Below are 17,969 nucleotides of genomic sequence, written 5' to 3'. Positions count from 1 at the left end.
CAGGGAGAAATTACACATGCTGGATAACCATCAAATTTGATTCCGAACTACAGATCAGGGAGTGAAGGTGTTAAAGGAGCTGGTAAAAAAATCCCAGTTTGCCTTCTTGCTATTGCAGCTGATGCGAAGGAATTGTGCATGTAACTGCTTATAGCGGATACAGTTATCCAACTTAAGATGGTGGTGGAAAATGCGAAGAACACATCTTCATTCACGTATTGCGTCAGGGCATGCCTTGTTCCACCAAGGAACTGGGGGGCGCCAGGGCGAAGGGGAGGTACAAGGTATTGGATGTTCTGCGGCTGTAAGAATAACTTCCATAACATGAGTGACCTGATCGTCGATAAAAAAATGGAAATGTCGTGTGGCTAGGGCCTCCCGTCGGGTAGACCGTTCGCCTGGTGCAGGTCTTTCGATTTGACGCCACTTCGGCGACCTGCGCGTCGATGGGGATGAAATGATGATGATGCTAAGACATTGACGGTCATCGAATGTTGCTAGAGAGGAGATAAATGCCCAATCAGCTTGGGAAAACTTCCAGCGTCTCGGACGCATGTATGGCAGTTGTGGCTGTAATCTAAGGACATATGGAAAATGGTCACTTGAGTGTGTATCACCAAGAGTGAACCATTCAAAGTGCCAAGATAGCTGAACAGTACCGACCGAAAGATGCAAATGAGAGAAGGTTGACATGGAGACAGACAAAAAGGTAGGTTCCCCAGTGTTGAGGCAAACAAGATCCACTTGGAAGAGGTCAATCAAGAGGGAGCATCGGGGACAAGGATGTGGAGATCCCCAAAGCAGATGTTGGGCATTGAAGTCCCCAACCAGCAAATAGGGAGGGTGGGAGCTGACCAAGGAGATGAGGGAGATCGACTCTTGCCATTGGTGTGGATGATGGAATGTATATGGTACAAAGACAGAAGGTGTATCCAGAAAGGGAAAGATATACAGTGACAGCTTGGAAGGAACTGTTTAAGGGGATTGGGTGATAATGGATAGTATCAGGGAGAAGAATTATAAGACCCCATGTGCTGGAGTGCCATAAACAGAGGGGAGATCAAACCAGGCCAAATGGAAATGAGAGAAGACAAAGTGATCATGGGGATGTAGCTTTGTTTCCTGAAGAAAGAAGATGGGTGTGGAGTAGGATCGTAAGAGGATTGACAATTCATTCCAACTGGAGCAAATTCCCCAGATATTCCAATGGATAACTGACATAGGGTGGACAGAAAAAGGATGGTTGTCATCAACTCAACGACCGCTGAGAGCCGGCGGCCGATGGCATGGAATGGCATTCAGCCAAAGGCAGAAGATCTTGATCCACAGAATGTTCGGGGGCTGCTCCTGCACCAATGATTGGCCGGTTGATCGGCTGCCAGCAGTGCGTCTTGGTGACATGGAAGACAGCCAAGGGCGGCTGCCACTGGGTGGCACTGTAGATGAGACATGCCATGGCGGAGAGGGAGAGGAACTTTGTTTCTTATGAATCTTCTTGCAAGCAGGACATTGAGAAGAGGGAGGAGTCTATGGTTGTGAGGTCGGGGTACATAAAAAAACTTTGCAAGTATGCTCTTTTTCGGAAGTCCGGGCATCTGATTTTGGGGCCTGTGATTTAGCAGGAGCCAATGAACGTTGAGCCTTTGAGTGAGCGGGTGATAGTGTGGAGGTTGAATGGGTGAGCTTTAGGATGGCTGATCTGATGACCATGGTGTTAACGGTGAGATCGCAAGTCTGCGTGGCTACCTCCTTAGTAGGCCGAGGAGAGGCAAGGACAGTGCTATATTTACCTGCTGGGAGCACGGAGGGCTTTCTACTGGCAAGCAGCTAAGGTAGACACCTTTTCCTTCACTCGGATTTCCTGAATAATTCGTTCATACTTGAAAATAGGGCAATCTCTAGAGGAAGCAGCATAGTCGCCCACACAGTTGATGCGACAAGGGGATGGAGGTGGACAATCACCCTCACAGAAATCCCTGCCACATGTAAAGCATTTGGCCATATTGGAACACGACTGGCTGGTATCATTAAACCGTGACAATGACAGCAACTTATAGGGTTTGGGATGTAAGGGTGAACTGAAATGATCTAATATCCCACTTTAATGTTCGATGGATGTTGAACACTGTCAAACGTCAAGAAGAAAGTAGGGGTTGGTACCAAGTTCTTGTCAACCCTTTTCAGGACTTGATGTACAGCGATTACGCCCTGGTCAGACAGGTAATTTTGAATATCCTCGTTGGATAATCCATCAAGTGATCATGTATAAACCACCCCTAATGATGAATTTAAAGTACAGTGTGCTTCCACCCGGACAGGTGTTTAGTAGTGTAGTTCGAAGCAATTTATGTGCCTGGAGGGCACTGACTGTTTCTAACAACAAGGTACAATTTCGTAACCAGGAACAAGACTTTACAGGACCTGCAATTGTGTCGACACTTTTCTGAATAATGAAAGGGTTGACTGTGGAGAAGTCTTGACCTTCGTCAGACTGAGAAACAACAAGCAACTTTGGCAATGATGGAAAATTTGTCCGTGGCTGAGACTCATCTGGCTTTCTCTTGTGGGTAGAAGTTGTAGAAGTAGAGGAAACCATTGCGAAAGTATCCCACATGATTACCGGCATCTCCAACAGTGTGCTCCTACCTAGTGAGGGCCCTCTCTGTGGGTACTCCTGCCACAGGTGATTGTCCACACCTCAGGTCACACATCCTGAGAAATGGACAGAGGGATCAGTCACCAAGTTCGGAAGGTACCATCTCGGGTAATCACCCCTCCCTGGGCCTGGCCTTTACCAGGGGTATGTACATGTCTTACTTGTCTACCCAGAGCTGGTAATTACTCGTTACCCCGTCACTGGCTACACGTGGGAGTGCTTGGGTCCACCTTCAGACACGCACAGGGAGGAAAGAAAGAGAAAAGGAAGAACAAAGAAAAGGAAACAAGAGGAAAGGTCTCAAATGCCACAGCGGAGAAGAAGGCACAGAGAAGAATAAAGGAAAGGAGAAGGACAAAGTGGGGACAGACTTTCCAGCATAGAGAGCAAATAAGAGAAACTACATCTTACAGTCATAATCATAGGTAGGTTGGTTGGTTGGTTTAAAGGAGGGGGGGGGGGGGGGGGGGGGGGACCGAACTGCGAGGTCACTGGTCCTTTGTTCGCGGTAAAATAATTGCACAAGGGAAAGAAGAAAAGAAAGGAGACGTACAACACAATAACAGGAGAATGGAGGAACCAGAAGAATGACGGAAGGACAACCATGCTACTATGGACGAAACAGGAAAAGAAAACCACAGAGAGAAGCAAGAAACAGGTAGAAAGGATAAAAACAAGAGAGCAGATGACCATGGCTGACCGACCACGAGAATAAAAAGGAAAAGCCAGCCACTCTGCGACACATTAAAACATCCAACCTAAAAGCATTAGAGTGGAGAACACAAAGGGACAAAGGACATGTGCGAAAACTTATATAGAATGATAAAACCCACCATCACGTATAAAACATAAAACTAAATTAGCCAATGAGGTGTTATCAGCTAAAATTTATGGCAACGAGTCAGCATGGCGCAGGAGGTAGGCGTGTGTCACCCAAGCATGGCCAATGAGGAGCCGACAGAGAACCACAGAATCCCTACGAGAGGCACACGTTGAGGTCTTCCACACATTCTTAGTCTCCTTAATGGCACGCAGTTTGTTGTGCGTATTGAGGTTATGCCATTCTATCTCCCAAAGCCGCAAAACCTTGCAGCATAGTACTGAACGCAAGTCAGTTGCAGAGAAGCTAATCTCCATAAGCGGTTTCCGTGTAGCCTGTCAGCAAGTTTCTTGTCTGGGATTCCAACGTGACCTGGGGTCCAGACAAACACCATTGAACGACTGGACCATTCCAGGGTATAGATGGACTCCTGGGTGGTCGCTACCAAAGTGTGATGAGGGTAGCACTGGTTGACAGCTTGTAGGCTGCTCAAGGAGTCGGTACACAGAAGAAACGACTCCCCAGGGCATGAACGGATGTGCTCAAGAGCATGAGATATAACCACCAGCTTAGCAGTGAAAACACTGCAGCCATCGAGCAAGGACTGCTGTTCAATATGTCCACCATGGACATACACGAAGCCAACGTGATCATCAGACATCGAGCCATTGGTGTAAACCACTTCATGTCAAGAATCAAGAGGAAGTGGAAGCGGAGAGCTGCGGGGTTAACCGAGTCCTTAGTGCCATGTGAAAGGTCCAGAGGAAGCTGCGGCCTAGGTGCACACCATGGAGGTGTACGTGAATGGACCTCAAGTATACGTGGTAAAGGCAAAGAGACTAGTTTGGAAAGAAGGGATCGGACACAAACTGCAATTGGAAGCCCTGACCTGGGCCGCCGATGCGGGAGATGAACTGCCGTGGGTGAGAAAAGGAGACGGTAATTCGGATGCGTAGGAGACCTATGAACATGTGCAATGCAAATGGCCAGCAGTTCTGTATGCCTAACCTGCAATGGAGGGACTCCAGCCACCACCAGGACGCTGGTCACCGGACTCGTCCTAAAAGCTCCTGTCGCTAGGCGAATGCCACAGTGGTGCACTGGGTCGAGTAAATGCAACGCTGAGGGCACCACCGAACCATAAACCACACTCCCATAGTCAAGGCAGCATTGAACAAGGGCTCTGTAGAGCTGCACCAGTGTAGAGCGATCTGCAGCCAAGTTGGTGTTACTCAGGCAGTGGAGGGCACTGACGTGCTGCCAGCACTTCCGCTTAAGCTGACAAAGATGAGGAAGCCAAGTCAATCAGGTGTTGAAAACCAGTCCTAAGAATCGATATGTCTCCACTACAGTGAGTGGATCATCAATAAGGTAAAGTTCTGGTTCTGGATGAACGGTGCGATGCCGACACAAATGCATGACACACAACTTCGCGGCTGAAAACTGGAAACCATGGGCTAGAGCCCATGACTGCGCCTTTTAGATGGCTCTCTGTAGGCACTGCTCAGCAACACCAGTACTGGTCGAGCAGTACAAAATGCAGAAGTTGTCTGCATATGGAGAAGGGGAGACGGACGGCCCTACAGCTGCTGCTAGACCTAGACCATTAATGGCCACTAAAAATAGAGATACACTCAATACAGAGCCCTGCGGGACCCCATTCTCCTGTATATGGGGGGGGGGGGGGGGGGGGGGGGGGGGAACTATGGGAGGCACCAACTTGGACATGGAAAGTACGAAGCCACAGGAAAGTTTGGACAAAAATCAGGAGCGGGCCTCAGAGTCGCCACTTGTATAATGTGGCAAGGATATGACATTGCCAGGTCATGTCATACGCTTTTCGTAAATCAAAAAAGACGGCAACCAGGTGTTGGAGTCTGGAAAAGGCTTTCGGATGGCAGACTCGAGGGACACAAGATTATCAGTGGTAGAGCGATCCTGGCGGAAGCCGCCCTGACATGGAGCCAGTAGGCCATGTGACTCCAGGAACAAACCCAACCACCAACACACTATATGCTCCAGCAGCTTACAAAGAATGTTGGTGAGGCTGATGGGATGATAGCTATCCACATCAAGTGGGTTTTTACCTGGTTTGAGCACTGGAATGATGGCGCTCTCCTGCGATTGCGACGAAAGACGCCATCGCACCAGATGCGGTTGAAGACGACAAGGAGATGTCACTTGTGGGCAGATGAGAGGTATTTAATCATCTGACTCTGGATCCGATCTTGTCCAAGATCTGTTTCGTGGCAATGTGCAGGGGCACTGAGGAGCTCCCACTCTGTAAATGGGGCATTAAAGGATTCACTATGGAGTGTAGTGAGCGAGAGGACTTTCCATTCCAGCCGAGTGCGAAAGGCTGGGGGGTAATTCTCCGATGTTGAGGCTCGAGCATAGTGGTCAGCAAAGTGCTTGGCAATCGCGATTGTGTCTGTAGAAAACATGCCATTTGTGTTAACACCAGGAACACCTGTCGGGTCTGGTACCCAAAAACACATTTGATCCTTGCCCAACACTACTGTTTCCGTCGTTTGACAAGTTGGCGAACACGGGCACAGAGCCGCTTAAAGACTATGAGGTGCTCCAGGGAAGGGTGCCGCTTATGCTGCTGTAGAGCTCGCCGATGCTCCTTAATTGCCTACGCAACTTCCAGTAACCACAAAGGGACTGCCTAACTCCGGGAGCACCCTAAAGAGCAAGGGATCGCATTTTCTGTCACAGAAAGGATTGTTGTAGTCACCTGCTCAACCATCACATCAATGTTCCCTTGTGGGGGAGATTCAACAGTGACAGCAGAGGTGAAAGTTTCCCAGTCCGCCTTGTTTAAAGCCCATCTGCGCAGGTGTCCGTGTGCCTGATGCCAGGGCAGTGACAGGAAGATGAGGATATGGTCACCACCACACAGGTCATCACGTGCTCTCCAGTGGATAGATGGGAGAAGTTCTGGGCTGCAAATTGATAAATCAATGGCCGAGTAACTTCCATGAGCCACACTGAAATGTGTTGCGGCCCCAGTATTTAAAAAGCAGAGGTCGAACTGAGACAGTAAAGTTTCAACATCTCTGCCTCAGCCAGTAAGCACGGTGCCACCCCACAAAGGGTTATGGGCATTAAAATCTCCCAAAAGTAGGAAAGGTTTAGGGAGTTCATCAATCAGTGCAGTTAATACATTCAGGGGTACTGCACCATCTGGAGGAAGATATACAATGCAGACAGTTACTTCCTGTGTCATTCTTATTCTGACAGCCACAGCTTCAAGAGTGGTTTGAAGAGGCGGTGGAAAAAACCGCCGCAATTCCACTGGAGGATTATGTGACAGTGAGACTGGGAAGGCATGAAACACTAAATGAGGCAGTTTACGCCTCAGGGTCACCTGCTGCCACCGACTTATTGCCTGAGCAGTCTATATCCATTGTGTCTGAGGGTCCGGCGAGATTTAGGTCCTCAGTGGACGCCAGAATCTCCACCTCATTCCCAGACGCGGAGCTTGCAGGTAGCAGTGGTGTGGGTGCCACCGCAATTCCCTTGGTCTTTGGGATCATCTTTTTGGATTTCTCTCACTGCTCCTTGGGTTTCCTTGGCTGGGACGACTTCACTGATTCAGTCTCCAGGACTGAGGATGAGAGTGAAGCCATACAACCAGCTGCTTTTTGGGCTCTTCAGCCCCTGGTGGGTGTCATCTTTCCCACTAGCAGAAACCTTGGAAGGGAGGGACCCAAGGCCCCCCTCCGGCTCAGAAGTGGGGACTGATATCCCTGATGGTTGGGGCGGTGTTGCTCCAGAACTAGGTGGTGCAGGAATAACAGGGAGGGAAGTGCCCCCTACCATCAAGAGGGAAGGTGTAGTCTTCTGGTTCTGAGAGGCGACAGGAATGCAAGGAACTGATGGGGCTACAATTGTTCTCGAGCGGTGGCGTAAGAGAAGGTCAAAGCCACAGGATGTAGGTGCAAAAATTTCCTCTTAGCCTCAGTGTAGGTCAGTTGGTTCAGGTTCTTTCTGGAGAATCCTGCAGTCTGGCGAGCAAGATGAACGATGCTCTCCGCAGTTGACACAGGTGGGAGGTGAGGCACTTGCAGTATTGGGATGTGATGGACATCTACATTCTCGACATGTGACGCTGGGAGTACAGCGGGAAGACATATGGCCAACTTCCAGCACTTAAAGCACCGCACTGGGGGAGGGATATATGGATTGACATAACAGCAGTAGACCATGAACTAGACCTTCTCGGACAATGTGTCACCCTCAAAGGCCAAGATGAAGGTACCGGTGGCAACCTGATTATCCCTTGGAATCCGATGGGCACGCTGCACGAAATGAACACCTCACCACTCGAAATTGGTGCACAGCTCGTTGTCAGACTGCAAAAGAAGGTCCCAGTGGAACATAATACAATGGACCATATTTAAGCTCTTATGGGGCGTGATGGTAACAGAAACATTCCCCAACTTGTCATAAGCGAGTAATGCCCGTGACTGGGCAGGGGAAGCTGTTTTTATCAAAACTGATGCAGAGCGCATTTTGGACAAGCACTCCATCTCCCCTAACTTGTCCTCCAAATGCTCCACAAAAAATTGATGCTTCGTGGACATGAAAGATTTCCATCAACTCTCGTGCATAAAAGGTACCAGGGTGAATAAGCTTCACTGCCATGCTTAGCCTGGCATTGCTCCCATGGTGTGGCTAGGGAGGGGAACGATTTGGGGTCATATTTCTTAGCAATGAAGTTAGACTTTGCCCGTTTAGAGACTGCTAGTGGCAGACCACCAGAAAGAGATGACGTACTACACTTTATAGCGTGTCATCCACCCTGATGCTACCCACTCTGGCCAGGGGCCCTCCAACGGGCACCACTCAGCCTCAGCAAAGGCTACCTAGCAGGATGGCCATTGCCAGGAGTCCCGATGCCCCAGGGCGATGGGCAACTACTCCGTGGCATACCTAGGGAGTTAGTGGCGCAGGCATCAGCAGAGCGATCCCTGTGATGTCAGGGGGCTACAACCAACAGGGTAAATGGCAGCCCCACTGCAATGGACTGGCTACCAAGCTGGATGTGAGGTGCTAAGAAGTACATGGTGATCGTCAGCGCAGAAAGCGACACTGCATAGTGCATGGTGGAAAAAGCACACAGGAAGGTGTCCTCGCCCAAGAGATGGAGAATGAGTGGGACTGCAATGTGACGAAGAGAAAGTGGGCTAAAGATCTCAATGCACAATGGACATGATGCACCATGTAAGGCGACCTTCCCCAGTTGGCTTGCTCTTCAGGAAAATTTAGAAGGGTGGAGGTCAAACCCAACAGGGGACCATCACTTAAAGGCCAAAACTTGCGAGACTCCTTTTAGCCGCCTCTTATGACAGGCAGGAATACCTCGGGCGTTTTGTAACACACGGACCTGCAAAGGGATAGGGGCGGGGGGGGGGGGGGGGGAAGGGCAGGGGGAGGGAGGAGGAAGAGATTAGTGTTTAACGTCCTGTCGACAACGAGGTCATTAGAGACGGAGCGCAAGCTCGGGTGAGGGAAGAATGGGGAAGGAAATCAGCCGTGCCCTTTCAAAGGAACCATCCCGGCATTTGCCTGAAGCGATTTAGGGAAATCACGGAAAACCTAAATCAGGATGACCGGAGACGGGATTGAACCGTCGTCCTCCCGAATGCGAGTCCAGTGTGCTAACCACTGCGCCACCTCGCTCGGTTTACAGGGGGAGGGATAGGGAGGGATGTGGAAAAGGAAGGCACGCAGCCTGGAAAGGAAAGAGAGCGGCACTAGTTCAGGGTCCTGTGTTCATCACACACATACCCACAAAAGAGTTGTGAACCCCTGGGAAGGATCTATTTGATGCATACATTAATCAGTTTTTCATTATATTTATTTATATTCTTTTTTATTTCAGAAAAATGTATAATTTCCATTACGGCAGAGAGAAGCTTAGACCCTAATGTTTGGATAAAGTGGCCAGAGGAATATGATACAGGAGAACAACTTCTCAACTGTGATAACAACATTAGTGACTGTGATAGCGAAAATCTACTATTAGAAAATCATAGCTCTCAGACAGAATAGGGGCAAGTGAATGATAAGAGAAAGGTGAGGATACTGATTTAAAGGAATTCATAGGAATTGAAGGAACCACTAATTGGAGTAAAAAAATCTGAAAATGCGATCACATAATATAATAAGTTACTTACCAAGACTGAAAGACAAAGCTAAAGACGTTAAAACAAAAATAACATACACTGTAACTATTTGTTGATGATGGAATAATCAATATTCAGAAAATGAAGAATAACTTCTCCAGACACACAAATGCTACTCTGACACTTGAAATTGAAATTATCGCCCTGATTCAATTCATTTTTCTTACCGGTTCTTGCTGTTTTAGCAGTACAAGTGCTAAAACGTGTGGGATAACTCCAAAGGATGTGGAATAGAAGTTTGCTACTTAACAATGAGGGAAAAGCGATCTCGTTTTCTGATGTGATGTCTCTTCTTTGGTGACTACAGCACAAGACAGACAGCAGACGGAAGAAAATCAGATACTCTGGCTCTAATTTGTAAATTATGGAACAATTTATAAAGAATTTTCAGCACAATTTCACACCAAGGGAATGCCTCACAGTTGATGAACAATGCTTTCTTTTAGGGAGAAGTGTTCCTTCTGGCAGCTTATTCCAAGCAAACCTCCCAAATACAACGTAAAAGTAACCGCACTTATAGATTGTAAAACAATTAAACAATAGAATAAATAATAATAATAGAAAAACAATTAAATTTGCTCAAAAGAGTAAAGGCCACTGGACTTGATGGGATACCAGTTCGATTTTACACAGAGTACGCGATGGAACTTGCCCCCCTTCTTGCAACGGTGTACCGCAGGTCTCTAGAAGAGCGTAGCATTCCAAAGGATTGGAAAAGGACACAGGTAATCCCCGTTTTCAAGAAGGGACGTCGAACAGATGTGGAGAACTATAGACCACTATCTCTAACGTTGATCAGTTGTAGAATTTTGGAACACATATGTTCAAGTATAATGACTTTTCTGGATACTAGAAATCTACTCTGTAGGAATCAACATGGGTTTCGAAAAAGACGATCGTGTGAAACCCAGCTCGCGCTATTCGTCCACGAGACCCAGAGGGCCATAGACAGGGGTTCCCAGGTAGATGCCGTGTTTCTCGACTTCAACAAGGCATTCGATACAGTTCCCCACAGTCGTTTAATGAAAAAAGTAAGAGCATATGGACTATCAGACCAACTGTGTGATTGGATTGAAGAGTTCCTAGATAACAGAACGCAGCATGTCATTCTCAATGGAGAGAAGTCTTCCAAAGTAAGAGTGTCGTAGGACCGTTGCTATTCACAATATACATAAATGACCTTGTGGATAACATCGGAAGTTCAGTGAGGCTTTTTGTGGATGATGCTGTAGTGTATCGAGAGGTTGTAACAATTGAACATTGTACTGAAATGCAGGAGGATCTGCAACGAATTGACGCATGGTGCAGGGAGTGGCAACTGAATCTCAATGTGGACAAGTGTAATGTGCTGCGAATACATGGAAAGAAAGATCCTTTATCATTTAGCTACAATATAGCAGGTCAGCAACTGGAAGCAGTTAATTGCATAAATTATCTGGGAGTAGGCATTAGGAGTGATTTAAAATGGAATGATCATATAAAGTTGATCGTCGGTAAAGCAGATGCCAGACTGAGATTCATTGGAAGAATCCTAAGGAAATGCAATCCGAAACGCCCACTGCTTGAATATTTCTCACCAGTGTGGAATCCGTACCATATATGGTTGATAGATGAGATAGAGAAGATCCAACGGAGAGCAGCACGCTTCGTTACAGGATCATTTAGTAATCGCAAAAGCGTTACGGAGATGATACATAAACTCCAGTGGAAGACTCTGCAGGAGAGACGCTCAGTAGCTTGGTTGAAGTTTCGAGAACATACCTTCACCAAGGAGTCAAGCAGTATATTGCTCCCTCCTACGTACATCTCTTGAAGAGACCATGAGGATAAAATCAGAGAGATTAGAGCCCACACAGAGGCATACCAACAATCTTTCTTTCCACGAACAATACGAGACTGGAATAGAAGGGAGAACCGATAGAGGTACTCAAAGTACCCTCCCCCACACGCCGTCAGGTGGCTTGCGGAGTTTGGATGTAGATGTAGATGTAAAATGACGTACTCAATCAATTTTGAGTGTATTGTGGAAAACAGGAATCTGGACGTAATTTAGTCAGCAATGCCACAAAAGATGATGTCCTTCACCCTGAAAAACCAATTTATGGCTCTAATAGGAATATTACTAGTGATAACTGGTTTTCCAGCATTCTTCGGGTGAAAGCATTATTTGGAAAAATATATACAGGGTAAAGCAAAATTCATGCACCTAGGCTTCGCAGTGCGACTTCTCACATGCCAGCGATAAAAAAATCTCGCTCATAAAATTTCATCTGGCAGGTACATCCGGCAGAAAAAGGACGTTAAAGAGTGGCAATCTGGCAACACTATAACCACATGTAGGGTAACTACCTCTGCCCACAGATGTTAGTACTGCTGTACAATTGGTGCAGTGGACAGAGTTTTGGATTAGCATGCTGGAAGTCAATGGCTCGATCCTGGGTTGAGGCATATGTTTTTTATTTGGTAAATGTAGTCCAGGTGTTACGGTATCTGGCATCTTAATTGTCAACAGTGATTGCAGTGGGTCCTCTAGAAAACATTTTCACTTCCTACAATCGTAGAAATGGAAGATTGGTCAGCTTTGAAAGAAGACCTTTCCACGTCGTGGGCATAAACTTATTCACACCACTTCATCTACTATATAGATGCGAAACCTGTTTTCTTTGTACCCTCCTTCAATTGCCCCATAGATTAGTACCAACTATTATTATTCTTGCCTCGTTCAGGTCCATTATGTTTTGCTAGGGCCTTACGTTACCAGTGGGACTTGCAACATGCTTTGCGAATAATGTCCAAATTCTGTTATTGTTTGTGTGTGTTATCACCATGGTCCCTCTAATTACGCCTTTCAGCACTGAGTCAGGTAACTGCATGTTGTTTAGTATGTATCTCAATGGATTATGATTATTGTTTTTATTATTCTATTGATGGGATTGTGGAAACATCCTGTCTGTTACCATTAGGGAAATAGTGTAATTCAAAACCGAACATTTCACAGTTAGCGGTGTCGGGATGAATCATTCGAACAATATCTGTCAGAGGGGTAAAGCGCATTAAGTGGAACAGCACACAGAACTGACAGCGTGTTTATACTGTATTCGCTGTGCACCAGACAGGGACTAGTTGCGAGCAGAGTAACACGTTCATGACAGAATCCAATGGTTCCAACAACAACAGGAAGCCAACGATGACTACGTGAACACCGTAATTTGGTTGGATGAAGCATTCACTCACGAGGGTGTCTTCAATATGCACAACGCCCACCACTGGTGTGTCGTTAACTCTCACAACGTCACCTGCGACCGTGAATATCACATTCGCTTTGCTATCAACATCTGGGCCGTAATATTGGGCGACTGGTGTCAGGGCCCCTACATGTTGCCTGACCGGTTGACTGCACAAAGATATCCTGCATTTTTCTAAAACTATCAGCCCAATGGGCTGGAAGATATTCCACTACACATTCAGCAGAGGACACAGTTCCAACACGATGGTGCACCTCCGCACTCTGTAATTAATGTGCAACAGTATTTGGACAGAACATTTCCAGAGAAATTGCTTGGACATGGAGGTCCAGTTTCATGGCTACCATGTTCACCTGACCTAAATCCCCTGGATTTCTTCCCGTGGGGACACCTGAAGGAGCACATGTACTCTACTCTGCCGACGACTGTGGAGGAATTGGTAGCACGTGTTTGTGCTGCTCTTGTTACTTTGCAGCTTTGCTGCAAAAGGTCTAGAGCTGTATGATCTGGCAGATTGTGCAATGTTTGAAAGTGCAGGGAGGTCGCTTTGAGCATCTGTTGTTCTGAGGACAACGTATTCTGTTGTGAAGGTCATACTGTCATTCAAATGGGACATTATTATTGTCACTCACTGCTAATGTGCGACATCTGAGCGCTCACATTACATGTAGTATAAATGACAAGTAGATGGTGTGTTATTGTACTGTGCTGTCTGTCTTTAGCATCTCGAAATTGATATTGTTTTTGTAGTTCTCCTGTCCTATGACAGGTCATTTGTTTCAACTGTCTATTTCTTATTTGTCTAACCAAGAATTTGTTACATCCAGCATTACAGAATGTTGTAAATGAAGAATACATGTTACCTAAGAAACAGTGTACATTACAGTCTGAAATGTCAGAATGAAATTAGCAAATTAAAAAATGCAGTGTAACCCGGGATCGAACCCTAGACCTCCTGCATGCCAACCTAAAACTTTATCCACTGTGCCAATTGTACAGCACAACTAATTCCTGCTGACAGAGGTAGTTACCATACATGTGGGTAGAGGTAGTTACCATACATGTGGGTACAGTGTTGCCAGATTGCCACTCTTTAACATACTTTTTCTGCCAGATATACTCACCACACAAAATTTTGTGAGAGAAATTTTGTTATTGCTAAATAAATAAATGTCATGTGACTAGGGCCTCCCATCGGGTAGACCGTTCGCCAGAAGCAAATATTTCGATTTGACGCCACTTCGGCTACTTGCTCATCGATGGGGATGAAATGATGATGATGATTAGGGCAACACAACAGCCAGTCCCTAAGCGGAGAAAATCTCCAACCCAGCCAGGAATCGAACCTGGGCCATTAGGATTGACATCCTGTCACGCTGTCCACTTAGCTACCGGGGGCGGACTTTTTATAGCTGGTATCGGAGGTGTCGTGCTGTGATGTCCAAGTGCGCGAATTTTGCTTCACCCTGTATATAAGAGGGAACTGCCAAAAGATTTCCTCCAAAATAAAAACAAACTACTGAACACTTCAGTTTTTGGTCTTCAAAAAAGTAAGACTACATAAACCCAAAAGAAGAACAAATCCTTTCAGCTTCATTTTCACATGCGGGAATAGTGCAAAGTTACAGAGACCAAGTTCTGGACTGTAAGGAGGGTGGTCAAGAAGTTTCATTCCTTTACCCTACAAATATTTGGTGTACACTTTGGCGTGGTGAGCTGAAGCGTCATCACGATGAAGGAACCAAGTGTCCATTCTTGACTTCAGTCGCAGGTTCTTCAAAGATTGGATGACTTTGGGCAGGCACTGCTCAGTGTACCACTCAGCTGTGACTGTGTTCTGTGTGTCCAAAACAACATGTTCCTTAATTCCGTTCAATTTGAAAAAAACCAGTTATCATTTTCTTCTTTACTGATCATGATTTTCTGGCAGTTATTGGCTGTGTTGTCACCTTCAAAGTCCCAAGCTTTTTTTTTTAGTCTTAGTCAGCACATCATAATAGTACAGCCAAGTCTCGTCACCTGTCATGATGTTTTACACATACTGAAGAGTGTCCTCTAGAAAACTTCTTTAACATCCCTCGGCACCAAGTCACATGTCAGCACCCAGAGACAACAAAGTTTCTTTACTTGCAAATGATCACAGAATAGAACAAATTGCTAGTGCATTTAGTCCTAAGGTATCCTCCATCTGCTTAGAGGTCACTTGCCTGTGTTCATCTAGCATTTTCCTCACAGCATCAACATATTCCTCTGTAACTGATGATTGTGGCCTTCCTGTCCTCTCGGCATCCTCCAGAGTGAAAGTTCCTCTTTGGAATTCTGTGTACCACATGAATATAGTTGTACAATATGGAAACACATCACCGAGTGCAAGTGTCATTTCTTCAAAGCACTGGTCTACGTTCAGACCGTGCGCAAAGTTGTACCGCTAAACTGCACGAATCTCACATCGTGACGACGATGCCATAAAAAGCACTTCATACCAACCCTACTAGTGAACGACTGCGCTTACAGACTTGGCACAGCAGCTACAATGCAAGTATGAAATATTCTCTGAGCACAACAGCAATTAGCTTCCTGTGACTTATAATTGCATCCTATTGCTAAACTTTCCTAGTACCCTTTGTATTTATGGGAATTGTATAAACACCCTGATATCCCCCCTCCCTCTCACTGTCCATCTCCTCTTCTTCCCCCTTTCACCATCCATCTCCTCACATCTCTCTCTCTCTCTCTGAGCTTGAGCCTTGTTTACTGTTACTGCATGTGAAACCTTGATTGGGAAATAATGAACTCATTTAAAATGAATGGGTAAATTGGTAGGGATTATTAACCCTCCAGTGGTCGTGCCTAAAAAGTTACATGATAGGTCATGTCCGTGACAATAGTCATCCATTGAGTTTTTCCAATGTTATATGACTACAATCTATTATCTTTATATTGTTGTACTACTGCCATAATATGTAATTAAAAAAAAGCAAATTATATCTTAAAATGCTTCACTGTTAAACAAATATTAATCTTAGTTTGTATAAAAATGAGTACAGATATGAAACATAAAATATTAGTAAAACATAAATTTGATGATATACCAGTTGAATTTTACAAAATTAATAAATGAAAATACAATCTCTTGAAACAGTCATTCCACACATTGAAACAATGAGCTTAGCATATCCACTTTAGACAGTTTGAGCAACACCTCCTTGTATTTTTGCTTTTCACTTGACCACAGAACTGGCATCTTCCCCTAAAACCTACAGGCCAGTGTTCAGGTTGACTGAATTTTAGTACACCTGTCTCGAGTATACGGGTACCGCTTTTCCTAATTTCAACTGTGACCTTAAAATGTTTGATGTGCCTTTGAATCTGGGATGAAACCAGCTCTCATCGAAATGATTGTGTAAAATTATCTCGTTTGAATGTTTTATAGCCACTATTCATTAAGTATATGCACAATGCATCTTATCCCAGACAAGTTCAGAAGACCAAAGAAAATAACAGCATACCATCTCCATCACCAAAGAATAGTGTACACAGTGCTGTTCCACTAGACCATCACCAACTTTTGTCTGGTTGTAAAAAGTGGCTATTTTGGGTTTCCTTATATCTCCAGTAGATGCATCAATTGAATCATCCTTGACCATTGAAGATATCAAAATCACGGATTTGTCCTTTAAAACAATGGAAAACCCAGGATGGAAGGTAACAGTATTGTGAAAAGGGAAGTTGCCACTCACCAAATAGCGGAGATGCTGAGTCACAAATAGGTGCAAAAAAAAAAAAAAAAAAAAAAAAAGACTGTCACAAATATAGCTTTCAGTGGTTTCAGACGATGGAGAGGTGTATTCAACGTGGCAGAAATTACTTCGAAAAAATTAAATACGTAAAGTTGTATTGCAAAACTTCCCTGATACCCTTTGTATTTAGTAATCGTGATGCATTGCTGGGTTCATTATTATAAAGTACTGTTCAAATCTCCTGTCTTGTTGACTGATTGAGAGACCTATCTTGAGGCTGAAAAGATGATATTTGGGGAAGTTCTCTTATTAAGTCTGCACTACGTAGCCAGGTACAAGTACCGTAAGCACATGTGGAGATGTACAATGAGAAGGTGAAGGGAACTATAGTGCAATCTTAGATAAAAGCAACATAAGTGAACAATATGTAGAGACTGCTGTGTTCCATCATGTTCTATGTAGTATATATGCATTAATGTAACAAAAATGGCTGTCAAAACACTACAAGTACAACATTTTCCATTTACAAAACAACAGAAATATAACCTAATTTAACACAACAGTTGCAGATAACACAGTGTACGTAGAATGAAGTCTATGTTATTATGTTGGCGGAGGCAGATATGGGTATACCACAATAATTCCACACATTACAAATGCTCAGGACGTACACAATGCGAGAGTCTACATAATTCTAAGAGATTGTCAAAAAATTTATTTATTAACACAAGGCGCAGATACCTGTTAAGTGAAAAATATATGGAGAGGTTATATAATATTAATTTACAGTACTGATCTAATCTTCCGTCTTATCGTAAAAAAAGTAAAACCATTGAGGGACCTATTCTGAACTTAATAAGATCCCATCTGAGAAAGTTGTGTTATGAAGTATGCTCTTTGTAGCTTGATGTCTATGTTAATACCTTGTAATCGAAGTATAATAATATGTGGTCCATTATCCATACGATACTATTCACTCTTAATGTCTGTTCTTTCAGACATGCACACACATTGGTGGCCATCTGCAGCTGTAGTAATATTACGGAATTTAGCTGCAATTGCAAATAATTTTGACATCACCTGTATCAGGCATGCAGATAATTCCTTTTGGTGATACACAAAAAATTGTGCTGGCACAAATGTTCATGTCCAAGGAATGATTTCCACACTTAATACAGCTGATATCAAAAATATTCACAATTGGGAAGAAATTTTGTACTATTCACTCTGTTATACTGCACAATGAAATGGTGTACAGTGTATATACATACTGTAACTACAATTATTGAGTGGTGTGTATTCAAAACTGTT

The 17,969-nt window shown here is 44.8% G+C and overlaps 1 protein-coding gene across 1 annotated transcript in view; it reads right to left on the bottom strand.

Moving 5' to 3' along the window:
• LOC124721863 (mothers against decapentaplegic homolog 3-like) overlaps window positions 1–17,969 on the bottom strand; it is a 223,740-nt gene that overhangs the window by 199,778 nt on the left and 5,993 nt on the right. The window lies entirely within an intron of this gene.

The sequence above is a fragment of the Schistocerca piceifrons genome, chromosome X (genome assembly GCF_021461385.2).
Source record: "Schistocerca piceifrons isolate TAMUIC-IGC-003096 chromosome X, iqSchPice1.1, whole genome shotgun sequence".
Classification (NCBI taxonomy): domain Eukaryota; kingdom Metazoa; phylum Arthropoda; class Insecta; order Orthoptera; family Acrididae; genus Schistocerca; species Schistocerca piceifrons.
The sequence above is the reverse complement of the archived record's forward strand: the minus strand, read 5'-3'. Positions and strand labels throughout refer to the sequence as shown.